This window comes from Camelus bactrianus, chromosome 15 (genome assembly GCF_048773025.1).
Source record: "Camelus bactrianus isolate YW-2024 breed Bactrian camel chromosome 15, ASM4877302v1, whole genome shotgun sequence".
Classification (NCBI taxonomy): Eukaryota; Metazoa; Chordata; class Mammalia; order Artiodactyla; family Camelidae; genus Camelus; species Camelus bactrianus.
This window is the reverse complement of record NC_133553.1, coordinates 63,866,252-63,887,738: the sequence shown is the minus strand read 5'-3', so window position 1 is coordinate 63,887,738 and position 21,487 is coordinate 63,866,252. Positions and strand designations below refer to the sequence as shown.

Below are 21,487 nucleotides of genomic sequence, written 5' to 3'. Positions count from 1 at the left end.
TTCTGATTCCATAGTTGCCAAGCAACCTCTGGACTAGAGTTTGGCTTCCCATGTGGACCTGTCTACAAAGTAACTGAAGCATGAGGACTTCTGTCTAAGTAACAATTGTATTTCTCAACATAAATAAAGAAATTAGCAGAGTGTGCATGCATGTGAGTGCATGTGAGTGATGAGCCATAAATATGAACCCATCCCTGAGAGTTGAACCCCTTCTTGGGATGCTAACAAGTATAATTTCTCTGGTCCTGCTGACTGGCTGTGGCACAGTGATGAACTCACCCCAGTACCAGATTTTCTCCTTGAGACTCCCAACGTAAATTGGTGGCCTCCTTTCAAATTCATAACATTGACCTACATCCCAGGACAGGCAATCCGGACCTTCATTATGGAGGGATCTGCTATCCTGGTGATGACACATTCTTACTGAATCCCTCCCTTCCCTGGAAGATCACATGTGAGTGAGTCACTCGCCATTTTTCTTTGGCACATGGTTTCATTTTACACCCCACAGGATGACACGTTTTAATTTTCAGTCTGCGGATTCGTGGAGGGTGTGACTGGGTCCCAGCCCAGGCACTAAAGGCTTTCAAAACTGTCTATGAAATTGGAAAATAAAAGCAACTCTTTTTCCTTGGAACTTAGATTCTTCTAAAAGTGAAGGAGATTTTGTTGCCATGATGGAGTTTGAGGTGGGAGAAATAAACATCTTCAAACAGTTAATTGAAGGCAAAATATGTTGTCCAAATGAATACAAAGTTGGAAATCTGCTTGCTAAGCAATCTTAGGGAAGAATCTATTCCAATCTATCACCTGGCAAGTAACTTATTAACAATCTTTTGTCCAAACTTTAGCTACTTATTCACAGCAATTCTGGGAACAATAATGATAATAATTTCAATCCACAAATAATTAACAACCATACATTTTAGACATAATTTAAAACATCCGCACTCCTCCTCTACCATTCCCATGTCATGCCAAAGTCTGTTAAGGTTTTTACTCCACTCCAATGATTTCTTTGTCCAAAAGGCAGGGAGGAGGAGGAAAGGAATATTTATCAAACACTCCCCTGTTTAGTGAGCTGTTTAAAGTGTGGGTTACCAACTCTACTCATATTGAAAACAGCTCTGGTACACAGAGTTCAGGCTTTCACATCTACCAACACATCAAACCAGATTTCCCTTAGGCTTCTTTTGGCCACCAAGTCAATGGGGGTCCTCTGTGTCTGTCCTCTGAGATTATCATTGTCCTCACAATTGTCGAATTCTAAGATGACACTTTCCCTGGAATCTGCTTGCCAGATTCCCATCCTGGGCCCCCACTTCCCTGCTTTTAATTTTCAGCAGTGCCTTGCACAGAGTGAGTCTATAAGAAATGCTTGCTGACTTTAACTGAACTGGCTGCTCCTATGGACACATGTCTTTATGAACTTCCTCGGCTCCTTGAGCTTCCTGAAGTCCTGGTCTCCAGGAAGGGGCCTTCTCCCCACGGGGTTTCCTCCTCTCGCTGTGTTTCTGAGCCCTGTGGTACTCTCCAAGCAAACGTTAGCACAGATTCAGTTACTCCAGTCACACTGGGGCTTATTTTCCAACGACACTGGAGAACATATTCTCTACCTTGAGGTAGGCAGGGATTTCTTAGACAGGACCCAAAGAAGCACCAGCCATAAAAGGCAGTATCAATAAATAAGATTTCACCAAAATTGAAAAAGGTTTGCTCAACCATAAGCACCTTTAAGAAAATTAACAGAAAAGCCATAGATTGAGAGAAAATATTCACAGATCATTTACCTGACAAAGGACTTGAATCTAGAATATATAAGAACTAAAAATCATAACACGAGGATGAACAATGTAATTGTTAAAATGGGCAAAAGAGGGGGAAGGATATAGCTCAGTGGTAGAGTGCAGTGCTTAGCATTTATGAGGTCCTGGGTTCAACCCCTGGTACCTCCATTAAAAAAATGATAATAAATGAATAAAAAAAACCTAATTACCTCCCCTCCAATAAATAAATAAATAAAATGGGCAAAAGAGTTAAAATGGGCAACAGACACTTCACAAAAGAAGACATAAGAATGACCAACAAGTACATGAAAAGGTGCTTGTTATTCGTTATGCAGAAAATACAAATTTAAACCACAATGAGGTACCATTTCATATTCCCTAAAATGGTTAAAAAAAAACCCAAAAACCTGACCTCATTAAATGTTGGAGAGGATGTAGAGCATTAACAACGTTTAAATGCTGAACTTTAGAGAACTGTTCGACAGTCTTTAATAAGGTTAAACAGGAATCTACCCTTTGACTTGGCAATCCCATCTCTAGATATTTACTCAAGATAAGTGATAACTCATACCCATAAAAAAATACTCGGATAAGAGTATTCACATGAGTCTTATTCACAACTTCTCCAAACTGATAACAACTCAAATGCCCTTCAACACATGAATGGATAGAGAAAATGTAGAATATTCATGCAATGGAATAGATAGTATTCAGCAAACCACTGTACAGTGATAACATGGACGAATCTCAAAAACATTATTCTGAGCAAGTGACGCCAAACGAAGTCTTTATATGAAATTTATATGAAATTCTGGAAAGAAACAAAGCTAATAATAGTGCTAGAAAGGGATAAAAGTGGTTGCGTAGTGGCCAGGGATTGGGGGGGTGGTGAGGCAGAGGGCACATATCTGCACAGGAGCAGGAGGGAAGAACTTTAGGAGGTGATTGAAATGTATGTTCCTTATCTTGATTGGGGCAGTGGTAACCAAATGTATACATTTGTCAAAACTCATTGAACTCACCTCACACTCATTAGGATGGCTACAATGAAAACAAAACAAAACAAATCAGAAAATAGCACATGGAGAAACTGGAACCCTTGTGTACTGCTGGTAGGAGTGCAAAATGGTACAACTACTGTGGGAAACAGCAAGGTGGTTCCTCAAAAAGTTAAAAATAAAATAATTACTATGTGATCCAGCAATTCCACTTACAGGTATATATTCCAGGTATATATACACTTCTGGAGATATATATAAAATAATTGCCAGCAAGGACTGGAAGAGATATTTGTAAACTCATGTTCACAGCAGCATTATTTGCAACAGCCAAAAGATGGAAGCAACCCATGTCTCAATTGACAGATGAATGGATACACAAAAAGTGGTACAAACACACAGTGGAATATTATTCAGCCTTAAAAAGTAGGGAGATTTGACATGTGCTGCGACATGGATGGATCTTGAGGACATTATGCTAAGTGAAGTAAGCCAGTCACAAAAACAGCAATACTGAATGACTCCACTCATATTGGTCCTTAGAGCCGTCAGATTCATAAAACAGAAGGTTCAATGGCAGACGGGAGAACAAGGAGTTATAGTTTAGCAGGCTACAGAGTTTCAGTTTTGCAGATGAAAAGAGTTCTGTAGATGGATGGTGATGATGGTTGCAAAACACTGTAAGTGGACTTAATGCCACTGAACTGAATGCTTAAAAATAGTCAGGATGATAAATTTTATCTTATGTGTTTTTTACCACAATTTTTTAAAGTAATTTTTTAAAAAGTGAACTCCTTTAAAAAACAAAAAAAACCTCATCGAACTAAGCACTTAAGACGTGTGCATTTTATTGTATGTAAATTATCCCTCAATAAGATAATAAGCATATATACAGCCAAAAGCATATGATTAAGATAATATTATCTTATTACAAACATACACAACTTTGTAGGCTGATGGTGGCCTCTCAAGGCTGTTACCTTCACTTAGCAATATCTACTCAAATGCAAAATCCAACTCAGTGAAATCCAAAAACCCAAACAGCTTTCGCACAGCATCCTGGGTAAAATCATGTCTCCTCGGGGATAACAGCTATTCAAAGAGAAAAATCTACCCAGCACAGTTAAGCTCTGCCACAGGTTACACTGTTTTTCCTGATCCATTTTCCGAATTACGTTAGAATCAAAGACCCTCAAGGAAACACGAAAGGTCACTTAATTCCATGTCCCTCCTTCAGAAATACCGTAAGTAAATTACTCCAGGCAAGTAAGACTCTAATACAGGAACCCCAACGGCTGTTCACAAGCTGCTGGTGTTGATCTCCAGTTCTTGTCTCTTCCACCACCAGAGCTTCTGTATGTCCATCTGCACTCTGGTGACCCCGACCCCTCCTTACAAATCACAAACTACAGGCCACCATATCCTGAGACACAGATTCCAAGGTTGACCGGTACTCTTTAGGGTCTTTGCGCTATGCAGGATCCTTGTATGTAACTGGCATAAACCCCATTATTTGAGCTCTCTTAATTGCTTTCGTGATTTCTTTTTGTTTCTTCCCACAAAGACCTGTTATGTGCCTTCCATAAATGCATCCAGTAAATGGAGAAATAAACTGGGATAAAAGCTGTACATTCTTATAATCTACACGTTTTCCACACAAGATACGTTTTTTTCAGAGGCTCCTTGTAAGGATTCTCCATTGAAACAGGCAGGTCTTCATTGCTGGTTACCTGTTTATACTCTGAACAACTTCTCCAGAGAACTGCGTGAATCCTGGAATCTCTAATGCAGACAGCAGCCGTTACATCGTGCGCCAACCTCTTCCTCCCTCGCCCACTACAAAGAGCTACCAAAGAGGCCGTGGTTCCTTGCTCCTCCTCTTCCTTTCCTTTTTCCAAACCGTCCTGACAAGTCCCTTCCAGTGTTCTTCCCCTGCTGGCCCGAGTACTCGGTTCAAGGTACTCTTGTCTCAGCCACCGTAAGTCTTAGGGGTGAACGAGGGGAGCATCTCATCAGAAAAAAGAACCCTGAATCTAGCATCTGGCCTTTCTCTCATAATCTCCCAGAGGAACTAAAATCCACTCCATCTTTCTTTACAAAATCCTTGTCATACAGGAAGGGAAGAGACAGACAGGACCTGAATGAGAAACTAAAGTACCAGATGGGAGGGACTGTGTTGTCCTGTGAGGTTTTATTTGCCTGTAGGTAGGAAAACAGGTATTATGCAGCCCAGGCCTTTCCTTACCGACACCACCACTTCCATCTGCATGAGAGAAGAAAAGTCTCTTCCCAGACCAACAGGAATAGCAGCTGAGTTTTCCTTCATAGATCTGCACTGGTTCAACATTGGAGACCAGGAAGTGAGCAAAGAATAAACACTGCTCTCCGAAGTGTCACGTTTTCTCCTGGTGCCTCCCATGCCCTGCGAATATGCAAGTTCTGGCTCTGTGGGCAATTCCCCCATCCCCTGGATCTGCCACTCCCTCAGTGGGCAAGGGTTCTACTTCCCAATCTTTCCAGAGTTCAAAGTGACTCTGGCCGAAGAATACAAAAACAGAATTGTTTAAATTCTTCCACAGTGGATGTCTGATTTACACAGGGAACTTGCTGTTTCTGATGCAGACTCTCCCAGTGTTTTCATTACAAGCTTCATGAAGGCACAGGGAAGCAATGAAAGAAACTCGCAACAAAACCCAAACAACTAGGACCGACACAAGACGATGTCGGAAGCTGAGAGGCACTGAAACTCACTTAACGCAGATGGAGTGTGTGTGTGTGTTTGTGTACACGGGTTATATGTCTCCAACAGTTCTGTCTGATGTGGGGATCCATCCAGAAAACCCCACCCCAGCCCACCTACCTGAGTTCGGGAGCTGTGAGGTGGACCCATTACTGACCCTACTCCCCTCGAACCCAGCCAAGAGGTGTTGGGGTGGACGCCATGGTGGCAAAGTAGATGCAGGGAAAGGTGACCAAAGAGGAGAATCCTGGCAGAAACACATTATATATATATATATATATATATATATATATATGCATTTATATTAGACACATTATCTATCTATCTATCTCAGAGAAACAGGAATTGGGGGTAGGATAAGATGCCACCTCGGAGAGGCAGAAGGGAACAAAGGAAAAACCAGCTAGAAACTGAGAATTGGACCAGGCACTGGACAGACAACTTTTTCTTTTGTTTAAAGCTTACGCCAACTGAAAAAGGTGCACAGGGTGGGACAAAGGTGTTTGCCCTGACTTTTGACAGACGCAGTCTATACCTGTGTTATGCAGTGCGGTAGCCACAAGCCAGCCACATGTAGTTACTGAGCAACTGAAATGCAGCCAGTGCGACAGAGAAAACAATTTTAAATTTTCTTTAGTTTTAACTAGATTTAATTTTAAAATTGAAGCAGTACAAAATAGTTTACCACAACACACAACCGCAATGTTTTGGTGGGGCCACATTTCACTTTAACCATTGCATTGTGCAGTGCGCATGGCAGGCACTTTGAATCTTTTCTAGTATTAAACTTTGTCACATCACCGATCCGGTTGATGGCAACAGATTTATTCACTTTGACTGATATTATCTGTGCACTGAGGAAATATTTTTAACGTGTCTATTTAAATATGTTTTACAGACGGCATGAATTACAGTGATATCTACATAGACTATAATTTGTAATTCAATTTAAATAATCATTTAAATTATAACATTATTTTCTAGTGTGAAAAGATAACTATGGACACACTTGCAAATTTTAAATGAAGGCAGCTTACCGATGTGAAATTGAGTGGGGAGGCAGAAGCATTATGAATGGAACAGTGAGGAAAAAGAGACTCAACTGGCGTAAGAATTAGTGAAGTAACATGGACAGATGCTCTTTCAAAAGTGGGATGCTTTTCATTTTAAAGTCAAATCAATTCTTCTAGAAACAGGAACCAGTGTTTTCAATGTGGTTGCAAATATTAAAGTCAAATTATCTTTTGGTTCTCAATTTAGATACTGGAAAACTTTTTTAAGTATGTTGGAAATAATTTGGGTATGTGAATCTACATGAACACTAAATTTTATGAAATCTAAACACAGATCAAGTATTTCTAGTGAAACTTCATTAGACAGTTTAAAATACACACCAGTTTGTTAAGACTTAGTATGAAAAGAATACTGTAAAATGTCTCAATAATTTCTTATATTGATTACATGTTGAAATGATACTTTGGATCTGCTGGGTGAGATCATCAACATTATTAAAATTAATTTCACCTGTCTCTTTTTACGTTTTAAACTGTGACTACTACATAATTCAAATTTACATCTGTGGCTCAATTTATATTTCTGTTACATAGCACTGCTCTACACATATCTCATCCTGTTTAATAATTTTTATAGGTATTGTTGAGCACTTATGTGTCAGACACTGTTCGAAACACTTTACGTGAATGATTAGCTCAGATTATCTCTTTTAAATCTCACCAAAAAATTGCTTATTTATCTTATTAGTGTCTTAATTTCCCCATTTATTAAAAAAAAGAAAGAAAAACACATTATGGACTTATGACAAAAGAACAAAAGTCTCAGAATATTTAAAGGCAAAACCTGTCTCTGAAAATAACCCACTTAATTATTCAGAAGAAACATCCAGGGAACAATTGTGCATCTTCAATAATTGGCAGAATAATCGCATTTTAAATAAGAGGAGGAAATGCTTAGCATAGTAACATCAATAAATCTTTGAGACTAAAGATTTTGGCTTAAATATTCCATACTCAGCACATCAAGGCCAAGATTAATTTTCAATGATCCTTCCTTTCCTCCCTCTCAAATGGCAAGAGATTTGATTTTTAAAACACACATGTTTAAGAGGGCTTACTGAATTATACCTAAACAACGTACTTTTCAATACTGTTTGGTTTCAACTAATTTTTTTCCACACAAAAATAGAATCCTCCCACAGGACTCCTTCTAAAATGGAGAAAGATGAAGACTGAAATGGAGAGTATCTGAGGAGATCATAAAAAATTAACATCTCAAGGGATCACAGAAAAGACATAATGGAAAATGCTGGCTAGCTTTTAAAAAATAAGCTTTATTCGTTATATTAAAGATAATAAATGTACATGGCAGAAAATTTATTATTTGGTCTTATTTCCATCTTAGCAACACCAGGATTTTGTAGTTTTAACAATGCAGTGTGGACCCTGGATAGTTAACGCTAATTTTATTGTCACCATTAACCTCTCTTTCCATTCCACTATTATTATTTAAATACCTGTATGATCTGATAAACTTGTTTCCCAAACCCAGCAGGAATGTGGGTAGAGGTCAAATTTTCCGTTGCAATGCTGAAAATCATGGATCTTTCCTACAAATGGGAAAGAACAACCTCCACAGAATTTTAGAGACTGTAAGACCTTTAGCGATTGTTTGTTCCCCCTTTCATTTCAAATTATTAAATCAACTTCAGCACTGAACAGGACATTTTAAAACAATGTAAACTTACCATCCACGTACCACCTACAATCTTTTAGCACAGCTGTAATCACAGTATGCATTTCATTTCGTGTTTTACTCTCTCCTTTTAATTTTTCATATTCTACAAAATCGCCATATTTATCATTTTACTAAATTTATATTCTTCCATCATATTGATATGTTATAATTCATCCCTTGTCTCTACTATTGGTTGTTCTGGGTTTCTGATGCTATGACTACAAATTTTATAATTAGCTGTGTAGATACTTTATTCTTCTTTTGACCTATTCATTATGATATCTGATAATTATGAGTATTTCCAGTTGGCCTCTAAATTTACAAAGCTGTCCAAATCCCAGCCAGCCATAAGCTTGTTTGCTTGCTTGACTTTATTTATAATTTAATATTTAGATGTGATATTGAACCTTATTATTGGCTTAATTTGTTTTTTTGAATAAGTAGTAGGAACACTGACTCTTTCTCTTCTCTTTTTCTACTTGTCCCCTTCTTTGTGAATTATCTGTGTTCATTTTTTGCCCATATTGGGGATCTTGGTGCTTTACTAACATATTCCTAGAAATTATGCACATATTATAAAATGTGATATTTTATATTGCCAATTTGTTATTATGTATTTTTCCGATTTAATATTCTCCTTTTAGTGTTGTCAAATTTGAGAGAAAAATTTTAAATCATACCTGTCCATCTTTTCCTTTGTACTCCTCCCTCTTATTACTTTAATAGTGAGAAAAGTCTCTTTTTTTGCTGAAATGTTGGTAATTGTTGAACTAGGTGATGCACATGGGAGTTCGTTTTCCTATTTTCCCACTCTGGGTATATGCTGGAAAACGTCTATAATAAAGGCCTTCTAAAAAGTATTTTTTCCCCATTGCTAATCACTTTATTTCTACTAGTTTTTCTCCCACCCCTTTCATGTTCCAGTTGAGAAACTCTTGCCCAGGAAGCTAAAGTAACTCACTTCCTATATGACTCATCTTGTTCCCCACCCGCTAAGCCACAACCTCTTCTTTTTTAGGCATGGAGAAAACACCCAATGACATGGCTATGTGGAAAGGGCTCGAATTCAATTCAAGAGAGTTTGGCTGGAAGATCCCAAGTGTTGGGTGCTTTATTCCTACAAACTTACTCCAACCTGCCCCTGCAATAAGACATGAAAAGACCAGGGGTGTGTGGATGAACTTAATAGGCGGCTCTCCAAGGAAAGAAGATTTTGATTTGTAGCCATTTCTTTGGTGTAAATATTTCCAATATGACCAATTTCAAGTTACTTATGTGGTGTCAATGAACTTAGAGCTGGGAATAGGTAGACGGGAGTACACCATTATGCAGTATTTCCACCACACAGGCGTAAGAGACATAAGTAACTCCAAGGGCATACGTAAAAGGTAGTAAAATAATTAGAAAGTGATGGGCTCTTTTAATATAACTTATTTATAAATATTTCTAATTTAATATAATTTATTTACTTCTAAGTTCATTTAATTTAATTTGAAATAATGGCTGTATTTAATAATCAGTTTGCAAACCCCCTGAAAATTTAACAACCAGCTCCGATGAGCTGATAAAAGAACACTCCAGCACACCACTGGGAGACAGAACTGTAACAGAAGCAGGATTTTTAAAAAATTGTGGTAAAATATACATAACAAAGCTTACCATTTTAACGGTTTTTAAGTGTCCAATTCAGTGGCATTAATTCCATTCATAATGTCATGCAACCATCACCACTATCCATTCCAGAACTTTTCCATCATCCCAAACAGAAACCCTGACCCATTCAATTGTAATTTGCCATTTCCCCTCCCCTCAGCCCCTGCTAACCATCATTCTACTTCCTGTCTCTATGAATTGGAATTTGACTGCTCTAGGTATCTCATATACGTGGAATCGTATCATCTTTGTCCTTTTGTGTCTGGATTATTTCACTTAGCATAATGTTCTCAAGGTTCTCTGAGCATGTATTAGAAAGTCTTCCTTCTTAAGGTGAAAGCAGGATTTTTAAGACCAGTATTTAAGGCCACCTTTAGTGCTCAGACAACCATGCTTGGCCTGGAGGGAGGGTGTGTGGATGTCACTCCATCCTCTCACTTCCAAGGAATAAGTCTTCCCTGATTCACTGAAGCACAGAAACCCCAGGGAGTCCATCCACCCAAAGCATGGCCCTGGTGGCAAGGTCACAGGGCAGCTTTAAGAAAAGAACCTGAAAAAGGCAGAAGGTGCCATGTGTATCACTCAAATCTCACTATTCATCTTGTCGATAAATCCAGACCAGGATTCAACCTAAAAGAAGTTCACACAACTTAGTGAATGTGAAAGTGTAGGTCCCTGAAAGAGAGCATTGCCATCAACTGGGAATTTGCTAAAAGTGTAAATTCTCAGGCTCCACCTCAGACGGATAGAATCTAAAGCTCTGGGGGTAGGGCAACTGAATTTTTAAGAAGCCCACCAGGTGATTCCGATGCAGTCTCAGATTTGAGAACCACTGCTCTATGGCAATGATTCGAAGTTCCAACTATTTTAAAAATTTATTTTAATTAATTAATTTTTTGACGGGGGGAGGTAATGAGGTTTATTTATCTACTTTTAGAGGTGCCAGGGACTGAACCCAGAACCTTGTGTTTGCAGCGAGCACTCTTTCCCCTTTAAGTTCCAACTATTGATGCCTAAAAAGGTCCCCAAAATGCCCTATGGGCATTTCTTAAGTGTAGATTCCCACTTACGATCTTCCATCAAGAGTAAAGTAATGAGGGGGAAATAGGAGAAATTATATTAATGGAAGAGGGAGCCATACCTTAATACTTTTACTGCTTTACGCACATGAATAGCTATGCACAGACAGACTCAGGACATTTGTTTGCCAAAGGTTATTTAAACAGCAGAGTTCTCCAAACCATCCACTACAAACATGCACTACTCCTGGTAGGCTTGATCTGTTAATTTACAAGACCCGTGAAACTCCAAATTCAAGTCTCTTCCCACATGTGAGTGGGAAGCATGGGCTGTAAAGGAAGCCATTCAGCGCTGGAGGTAGGAGGCTGGGAATCCAGAACAAGGGCGGAGATCCAGTCCCTGCTCCAAGATTTAACCCCACCTATGAGAGCCAGTTTATTCTGGCATAAAACTGAGATAGTGGTAACTATCCTGTCGGATATCTGCAGGGATTAGCAATAATGTCAACTCCCATTCTACCCTCCTTCCTCATTAAGAGAATCTTCAGGAGTTTAGGGATGGGGTTGGGTATCCAGGAAGCTGGGACTCCCCGATGAAAAAACAATGATTGGTCCAAGGCAAGCCCATGCCAACTGCCACACTGGTTTATGAGTGGCCTCTGACCCACTTCTGGCCAACGAGAAATAAAGATAAGCCTGTCTCAAGGCTTGGAGAGAGGGCTCCCCGGGCTAAAAAAAAGATGAATCAGCCTTCCAACTTCCCCCTTTCTTCTGGCCCCCAAAGATGTCAGGGCTCTTGTCTGGAGCTATGGCTTCAGAGGGAGCCTAACCAATACAGAGCAGAAAGCACCCAGCATGGTATCTGGGAAAAGTTCTCAGACTTCAGTGTGCACAAAAATTGCCCAAAGAGTGTTTAGAAGTATGGATTTGGGGGATGTTAGACTCTAGAGTCAGTAAATCTTGGGTGGGGATCAGAGACATTATTCAATCAAGTGTCAATATGCACCCCTGGTTCTTCCCCTCACATCAGCCCCAGGCCCTGATTCTCAAGTAGCTCATCTCCCAGAACTGCCACTTGCTGTGTGTGCAGACCCTCATCATCCTCACTTAAATATTTATTTTGCCCCTGACAGGTACTAGGCACTGCGAGAGACACAAAGATGGAGGAGACACGGCCGGTCTTGCTCTCAAGGAGCATGTAAGCTGGAAGGTGAAACAAAACTGGGATAAAACTGATCCAATGACAACGCAGCACTCGGTACCTGTGATCAGGGCTGCTGGGCAGGGAGAGACTGCAGACTAAGTCATCCCACCCCAACCTCGAAGAGAGTCCAAGAGCTCTCGTTTGACTAAAGCTTAGAAGGACAGATAGGATTCCAAGAGGAAAGAGTTCTGCAGGCAGAGAAGACAGTAAAAACGAAGCCTCAGCTCTGATTATGAAGAGTAAGAATTATTTGGAAGGAATAGTTGACCCTTGAACAACATAGGTTTGAACTTCCTGGGGCCACTTATATGTGTTTTGTTTCTTTCTTTTTTTCCCTAAATACATACTACATCACCACACAATTGGCAGTTGGTTGCATCCATGGATGCAGAACCGTGAATACGAATATAGAGGAACCAAGTATAAGAGGGCAGACTGGGAAGTTACACAGATTTTCAGTGGCACAGTGGGTAACCCTAGCCCCCAAGTTTCCAGCATCAAGTGCATTAAATTTGGAGTTGGGCTGGAGCTTAAGGACATGAAGAGACTGGAGACAAAGGCTGGAACAGTCATTTTCAAAAATGGGTCAGTCTGTGGGGTGCAGAGGTGGGACTAAAATTTCCAGGCCCTGAAAAATTGCACACATTCATTCAGCACTCCTTTGATGAGCGCCCACTGTGTACTAGGCCAGAGGACGGGGGTTACGTGGTCCTGCCCTCAGAGAAGCTCAGAGCTGAGTGGAGGGCACAGGCCTATCACCAGGCCCAAGAAAGTGTGACCAGTCCTGTGGCGGGGGGATGGCAGGGAGACAGAGGCGCCTCACCCAATTAAGTCAGTCAGGGATGGAGCCTGTGTCTAAGCCGAATCTTGACCAGTTGGCCTGGTGTTGGACAAGGAAGCAGGAAGTCTTGTTTCTCCAATCCTGGCTCTCTGCCTTGATTTCCTTCCTGGTACCCAGAGCTTCCTTTTTATTTAAAAGTGTCTATCACATAACTGTGTTAAGCACTGGAGCAGATGCAAAAAAAACAAAAAACAAAAAAACCCCCCAAACAAACAGGGATTTATAACCTAGGCCAGCAGCTCGTACTATGGGATCTCTAGATTCCCTAGGACCTATCCCCCAATAATTGGTCCTGTCTTGCATGGGCCTACAGAATGACCTTAATTTCTGAGGGCCCTCCCGCTCTGCCCTCTGGGACTAGCCCTGTGCTGGCAGACACTCGGCCGCTCCAGTGTGCTGGGTCTTGCTTTCTCATCTCCATCCCTGTGCAGAAGCCCTGCTTCTCCCATCCCACCTCCAAGATGGTTCCCCTTCCAGCTCTATGCACCTCCTCAGCTCTATGGCAGCCTGTGTACAGGGTATCAAATCATATACCACACAGCCCTGTGAGTTTTGAATTTTTGATTTGCTTGTTTGTCTCCCTAAGGATGGGGTCGAGGTACTTCATCGTTAAATCCCTGGCGTCCGTCACGTTGTATAATAAATGAATGAAGCTTTTTCCATTTGGCGGGGGCCACTGATATCCTACTTACCACCTGAAGACCCTTCCCCGAGGTGCTGAGCTGCCCCTCCTGCCTTTAGGTGCTGCCCCAAGTCTTACTCCCACGGGAATGGGCCACCAGCATCATGACACAGCACATCACCCTGGTTCACTGTCTGCTCTCCACTCCTCACCTACCAGCTGGGACCCCCTGGGCACTTAGAATGACCCAGGTCAACATCAAATCCCTCTTAGACAAGCGGTTTGGACACAGACTCTCCCTCTTCGCCTCTGAAAAAGTCCAACTTTATAGCCAGCTTAATCTCCCAGCCCTGCCTTTTCAGGCAGATTCCTGAAACTCATTATTTAACTCATTATTGTATTTAACTCACTATACAGTATAACAGAGTAGTAGAACACAGGATATAGAATCAGACAGCCAAGTTCAAATCCTGGCTCTATCACTTGCTAGTATGTGACATCAAGTAAACTACTCAATCCCTTTGTGTCTCAGTTTCCACATCTGTATAATGGAGACTGCACCTAATACTAATATAGATGAATTTTTAAAAAAATAACATGCCAGGTGTTTGGCATAGGGTCAGGCCCATCGGAAACACTTGGTGAACATTAGCTATTAATATCTGTGGCACAGAGACTTCCCAGACTGAGCCACAGTCCGGCTAAAGAAGGAGGTCCAGGCTCTGAAGCCAAGGCCAGGCCCCTCAGTGCCCATGACCTGATATCGCTGCCAGGACTTTCTCTGACAGAGGGCCCTGCCCTAGCAGGTCTGCCTTGTCTACAGGCCATGACTTATCCCATCTAATTCCTCTCTTTGCTTCTGCAGCTAAAGACACATCGAATCCTCAAACCATTTAAATATAGAACTTTCCCCGCCATGCAAGTCAAGGCATCTCACATTATTTTTGCAACCAGCTAAGGTGTAGCCAAATGAAATGCATGACAAGAATGAGTGATTGCTACTTTATCTCATTGGACACGAAAGCACAGTTGCATGTTAGTTTTTCCTACCCAAATAAGAAAGTATATGACCATATATTACCTTTAATGTGGGAAAACTTGATAATTATACATTCTTAATTTGTTTCATTCTCTCTCTCTACAAATAATGTTAAATGGGCAGGTGCTCTCTGAAACTCTCTACTTTAAAAAACCTGACAATACATGATCATGATAAAAAAAAATTCAGATAGTACAAGAAAGCATATGGTGATAAGTCTGCAAGAACTTCACCACCCCCCACCTACAGGGACAACCACTCGTCTAATTTTCATGTGCATCCTTTCAGAAGTACTTATGCATTAACAAACATCTGAGAATATAAACAGCCTCCAACATTCTTATATGCAGAAATGTTAGCATGTCATGAAAAGCTGTATTTTGCTTTAAAAAAATCTATCTATATATATATATATAGCTTCAATATCATTCTACATCTGTTCCTATCAACCTGCACCTTTTTTTAATTGAGTTATAGTCAGTTTACAATGTTGTGTCAATTGCCAGTGTAGAGCACAATTTTTCAGTTATACATGAACATACATATATTCATTGTCATATTCTTTTTCACTGTGAGCTGCCACAAGATCTTGTATATATTTCCCTGTGCTATACAGTATAATCTTGTTTATCTATTCTACATATGCCTGTCAGTATCTACAGATTTTGAACTCCCAGTCTGTCACTTCCCACCCTCCTCCTCCCTGGCAACCACAAGTTTGTGTTCTCTGTCTATGAGTCTGTTTCTGTTTTGTATTTATGTTCATTTGTCTTTCTTCCTTTCTTTCTTTTCTTTTTTTTTAGATTCCACGTATGAGCGATCTCATATGGTATTTTTCTTTCTCTTTCTGGCTTACTTCACTTAGAATGACATTCTCCAGGGACATCCATGTTGCTGCAAATGGCATTATGTTGTCGTTGTTATGGCTGAATAGTATTCCATTTTATAAATATACCACATTTTCTTTATCCAGTCATCTGTCCATGGACATTTAGGCTGTTTCCATGTATTGGTTATTGTAAATAGTGCTGCTAGGAACATTGGGGAACCTGCACCTTTTTTTTAACAGCTGCATTGTATTGCTTGGTATGGATGTCCCATAACTTAACCAGTCACTTACTGATAGATATTTAGGTCATTTCAATCTGTTAGAGCTACAAAAATGCTGCAATGTATATATATCCTTGTACACATGTCTCTGTACACATGTCCAAATATATCTTTAGGATAAATTCCTAGAATTCAAATTGATGGAATAAAGGTAAATGGATTTTTTTTATTTTGACAAACATTGCCAAATTTCGGGGCAATTCTACACACAATGTCTAGGTCTCCATGGTTGGGATTAGAAGGGTGTCTGTAAACCCTTTGAAACTGTATGGGAAAATGTCAGATATGTGTTTATTCTTCTCCAGAGAGGATTCATGGCTTTAGTCAGGTTCTCAAAGGAGTCTGTGACTCTAACGAGGATGAGAACCAATGAGTCAGGTCTTTGTACAGCATCAGAGAGCAGCAACAAGAGAAGCCAAAGCTAAGCTGGACCCAGAAAATGCCTTCCCGAGCTCCCGGAAAGAAGTGAGAGGGTAGATCCTGGGGGCTGATGATACCATGGGGCCTGTTCCTATAAAGGACCCCTCCAGGGGAGACGGCGCCAACCCACATAAATCAGGAGAATCTGTTCCCATTCACCATGGGGCCCCTTACGCTGGCTCCTGGTAATAATTTAATAATTTAATGTTACCTCTTAGGAGGAGGGAAGTGAGTGCCTCACCCTAGAGGACTGAATCCACAGGGAGGTCTTTCTGATGACTTAACAAAAGTCCACGCATGGAGCCTCCTGCTCTGTTTCAAGTCAGGCTGCTCATGCTGTATTATATCCAGGCCTTCAAGGGTTAAAGATGTTGAAGAGGGAAAAGGTGAAGGTCTTTCCCAGGGTAACTTATAGTCTGTAATTTATCCCTGCCCCTGATTGTGGATAAAACATTCAATATGGGTTTTATGTCTAGCATACCAGGAGCCGTATGCAATTTAGTGACCTCAAACATCTTGAACCTTTGAAACAATCTTCAAAAGTGGTGGCTCAGGTTCCCATAGCAACACTCTCAGTCCAGTTCAAACAGAACTTTACATGAACAAGTTACTTCCCCCAAAAACCAACAACAGGCAGATTCCTGGGTTCCCATCATCCTGGGTCAGAATTTTGGGGATTAGGGATAGAATCTGCATGCTGTGCAAGCTCCCTGGGGCATGGACCGGAAGTTTGGAAACTATGGTTTTAGAAGTCATCTTAGTTCAACCTCCCCTTCGCAGCTCCATCAGAAAGGGGCTGTGGCGTCTCTGCCCTACACATCTCTGGTAAGAGCTCTAGCCACCTCCAAAGCCACCCAGCCTTGGGCTTCAAAAGCCACTTTCTTAAATTCAGGTACAACCTGCCATCCAAAAAAGTCCTACCCAGCTCTGCCCAGCGCCACAACGAGGGAGTTGATTCCCTTATCCATGTGCCAAGCTCCTCAAGAATTCAGGGCCATTAACCTGTACCCCACTCTAATGTAATTTAGCCTTTCTAGTCGAAACAGCTCTAATTCTTTCAATCACAGTTCATGGGTCAGCTCAACCAGAAGAAAGTTGAAAAGGAAAAGAAAAGCATTTGGTCAAGACTTAGTTGAGGGGAGGGTATAGCCCAAGTGGTAGAGCACTTGCTTAGCATGCATGAGGTCCTGGGTTCAATCCCCAGTACGTCCTCTAAAAATAAATAAACATAGTTATTTCCTCCAGCCAGGATAAAAAATAATTAAAAAAAAAAAAAGACTTAGTTAATACGCCAGGAAGCCACAAATCCAAATCCCAAGAGCCACAGTAGGGCAGGAAGGATAACGGAACTGGCTTTAGTATCCAGCAGCTGGATTTAAATCTCTTTACAAGGGGTCTGACCTTGGCCAAGGACTGCCACATAGAGCCTTGGGATCCTCATCTGTAACACATCTACAAATCAGAAACAGACTCACAGACATAGTAAACAAACTTAGGGTTATGAGGCGAGGAAGGTGTGGGAAGAGCTAAACTGGGAGTTCGAAATTTGCAAATATTAACTACTATATATAAAACAGATAAACAGCAAGTTTCTTCTGTACAGTGCAGGGAACTATATTCAATATCTCGTAGTAACCTATAATGAAAAAGAATATGAAAACGAATATATGCATGTACATGTATGACTAAAACATTGTGCTGTACACCAGAAATTGACACATTGTAAACTGACTATTACTTCAATTTAAAAAATAATAAATAAATAAAAATTAAAAATCAATAAAAACAAGATTAACAACCCTGCCTCAGGTTGAAATAAAGATTAAATGAGTTAAATAACAATGTCCTACTGGATAGCACAGGGAACTATGTTCAATAGCTTTTAATAACCTATAATTAAAAAGAATATATATATATAATATATGTATTACTGAATCACTATGCTCTACACCAGAAACTAACACAGCACTGCAAACAACTATGCTATAATAACAATAATAATAATAATAAAGATTAAATGAGTAACCTAGGATGACTGTTATTCAAAGTCCCTCCAGGGAGGACACTGCAGTATCTATCAAACTGCTTCCCTGAGTATTCCTAATTGCAGCAAAAGCAAACCCTCAAGGGTTAGATTTGGGCCAAATTGCGGCTCAAAGTCCAAGCTAAAATTTTGGAAGTTTCTTATATGAAAAAGGTAGCTAAACTTTGAATTCCACTACAAAAATATATCTGTAATTGTTTTAGTATAGAACGTGTTTTTATCCGCAACTATCTGGATAAGATTGACACCCAAGGGAAAACCCCCGTCTTGTTTACTCCGAAGCTTCAGTTACTCCCGGGACATCGCCTACCATCCCAATGCCTGCCACTCAGCTCCCTTAGAGAAGTGTGGGCTTAGTCTCCAAGCAGATTAGCAAGACTGGGGAAACAAAGGAGCAGCTAGATTAGACAAAAGCAAAGAAATGAACCACAAGACATGAGTCCGGGGATGACCTGGTGGCTTCAGATGCCAGGGGCTGGTGTGCTCTGACTTGACTGCGAATGTTACCTCTGAATTGCTTTCAGAGAAAAATTACCCCTAATCAAATGCAAGAACATCTAGGAGGGAAATTCACAGACACTTTTGATCCAGTAGTGTATATATGCAAGCTCGTCTGTGTGTGTGCGTGTACGTGTGTAACCCAAAGCAACAGAAATCTGATCTAAGCTGACTGTAGAGGATCTGACCTTGGCCAGAATGGGCTCTGGGAAGTCATCTGGTTGTAGGCGGCTATGGTTACCTATTTCCTCATTCCTGTCACCTTCCTCTGCTGCTCCATCTTCTGAGAATTCCCTGGCAACTAAAGAGCTATGGCTTGGCTATCAATGGAGTTACCTGAAATGTAAGGAGGAGGTGGAAATGGAGGGATCTAGAACTTACGGGCAATAAGATGGGTCATTGCGCGGGGTGGGGGGTGCCGCTCAGGGTGGGGACTCTACTCATTCCTCCCACTGTCAGCTGGAGAGAGCAGACGCCCACTTTTCATGCAAGCTGTGGGCTACTCAGGACTCATATGCTCCCAGCAGCTCACAGAAGACTTGCATCAATCTTGGGGAGCATTTAAATTAGGCAGATTGTTGAAAAGCAATCACCTCTTTGGTCCTAAAGTCTCCAGCCCATCAAAGTTATGACAAAAGAGGGTGTGTCACCGGCAGGCTCGAGTCACGGATCTCATAATAATTCAGATTCCCACATGCCAGGCATTGTGCTAGGGGCATTAGTTACAAAAAGAGAGAAACTTTGGAGAAAGGAGTAAGTTTCTTAAAAAGAGCAAAGAATTTAAAAAGCAGAAGTTGGACTGAGTCAGTTCCAGGGAATATTACTCAATCCTTTCTTTGGAATGCTTAAACCCAGCACAGTGCTTGGCAAAGGAACTCAATAAATAACTATTGTGGTGTCTGGTCTACACCCTGAGCTGCAGAGACTGCCCTGGAGGTCCTTCCGGACAGTGCGGGTGGATAAGGGCGGTGTTTGCCTCCCCCTTGGCCACCCGGAGCGAGTCCCGGGCCCGCCCCACCCTGTGCCGCCCGGGGCCCGCCCGCAGGCCGGCGGCGAGCACCCCGTCCTGGGCGCGGCGCCTGACTGGCCACCCCCGCGAGGCGCTCTCGGGCTGCGGCGCCCCTTCCCGAGCCCAGCACCCCCGGCCCGGGGCCCCTTACCACTCAGGCCGAGACGGGACGGCGCTCGTTTTCTGCGGCCACGGACACTACACGCTCGCGGGGCCGGGCCGCGGGTCTTATCCCCGGCGGACCCGCCCCGCTTCGGGGTGGAGACTGAGCGCGAGTTCCTGGTTGTCCCTCTGCCCACGAGACCGGAAAGTCCTCCATGGGCGAAGCGCACCTGGAGCGGGGGGCCGGGGCCGCCACGCCCGGCGCCCAGGGAGGGGGCGGCACGGGGCACAAGCCCGGGCGTGGCGCTCCCCGCCCGGCCCCCCGCCCGGATCCCAGCCCGCCGGGCCCCTCCCGGCCCCGCTCCAGCGCCCATGAGTCGGAGCCGCCGGATTATCCGGCGAGGGCCGCTCCCCCAGGTCTCGCCCGCCGGGAGCCAAAGCTTCCTCCCCCAGACACTGCACTTTCTCACGCCGAGACTGCGGCCGGAAAAGTGGAAAGTGAAATCAGAACGGCACATTTCGTTTCCCTCTTGCGCATTGAAACAGACATCTCCCAAAGTTCCCAGGAGTTCCGCATCTCCCTAGAGGAAAGCCGAGTTCCCTTTTTGGGGGGTAGCCTTTGGGAATAGGAGTTCGGAGTGGTCCCAGATCTTTCCCTCTTCACCTGTAAATTACCAGGCTTCGCTGCTGGTCAGAAGCTCCCAGGTTTGGCCTTGAAGCAAAGCTTGTCCTTTTAATATAGTCTTTTCTGTTCGTAGCTACCTCCCCGACTGGACTCAGACCTCATGAAGGCACTGACGGGGTCTAGGTGGTCTTGGCACCCACACCCGGTGCCCTTCTAGCACATGGCAGGTACTCAGTGAATCCTTACATAATGAACCCATTGGGTCTACAGGCAAATTCCGATTTTATTTAACAGAGGGCAGGTGGTTTTGGGGGAGTGTGTTTAATACCCAACAGGTCCAAATGCAAGGGGCTGTTAGCACCCTTAAAATTGGAGAGGTAACATTAAATTATTTCATTAAGATGCAGCTACAGGAGGTGGTTTAATCTGGTTAAGAGCGTGGGTTTTGGAGCACACTTATTTGGAGTCTACACCTGGTTTTGCTGCCTTTTCTCTACTCGATAACTTTAAGTTTCTGAGCTTCAGTTTATGAACCAACAGAAAGGAAACAAAATTAAGAAGACAAACAGTGGGTTAAAAAATGAAATATGGATAATTTAGTCCCTTAGAGGGATTAGAGACACTATTATATTCCTTTAAAAATAAATAAAATGAAAAAGGGTAGGAATGGCGCAGAAGCACCCTGCTAAGATCACCTTTACTAGGTGGGTGCACCCAGCTCACAGCTGCCCCCTTCTTCCCGTAACTGCCCTCAAGCCAGGTTGGGAAACCACAGTCAATGCTAACTTTATGGGGTACAAAAGGCCAAGAATAAATCTATGATGCCCTTCACATTCCAGGGCTCCCATAGGCTTACACTGAGGCTAAACTTAAGTAGAAACCACATTTGTGCTTTGCTTCTTTCTCTGCGCTAGCCCGCTTCTCTTACAGGTTCTCCTGAGAATACCCCCTCACTAAGGCACTTACACAAGAATCCCTTTCTCAGGCTTTGCTTCTAGGGAACGTGATCTATGAGGACTTTAAAA

At 42.1% G+C, this 21,487-nt stretch overlaps 1 protein-coding gene across 2 annotated transcripts in view; it reads right to left on the bottom strand.

The window, feature by feature from the left end:
• Positions 1-20,095, bottom strand: part of ANXA4 (annexin A4) — a 63,576-nt gene extending 43,481 nt beyond the window's left edge. The window contains exon 1 of one of the 2 annotated variants that reach the window (XM_074341274.1): positions 19,887-20,095. The gene's annotated coding sequence lies outside the window, so the exon portion shown is untranslated. The remainder of the gene's footprint in view (positions 1-19,886) is intronic. The other variant, XM_074341273.1, reaches the window with a different exon arrangement.
• Positions 20,096-21,487: the final 1,392 nt, after the last annotated feature.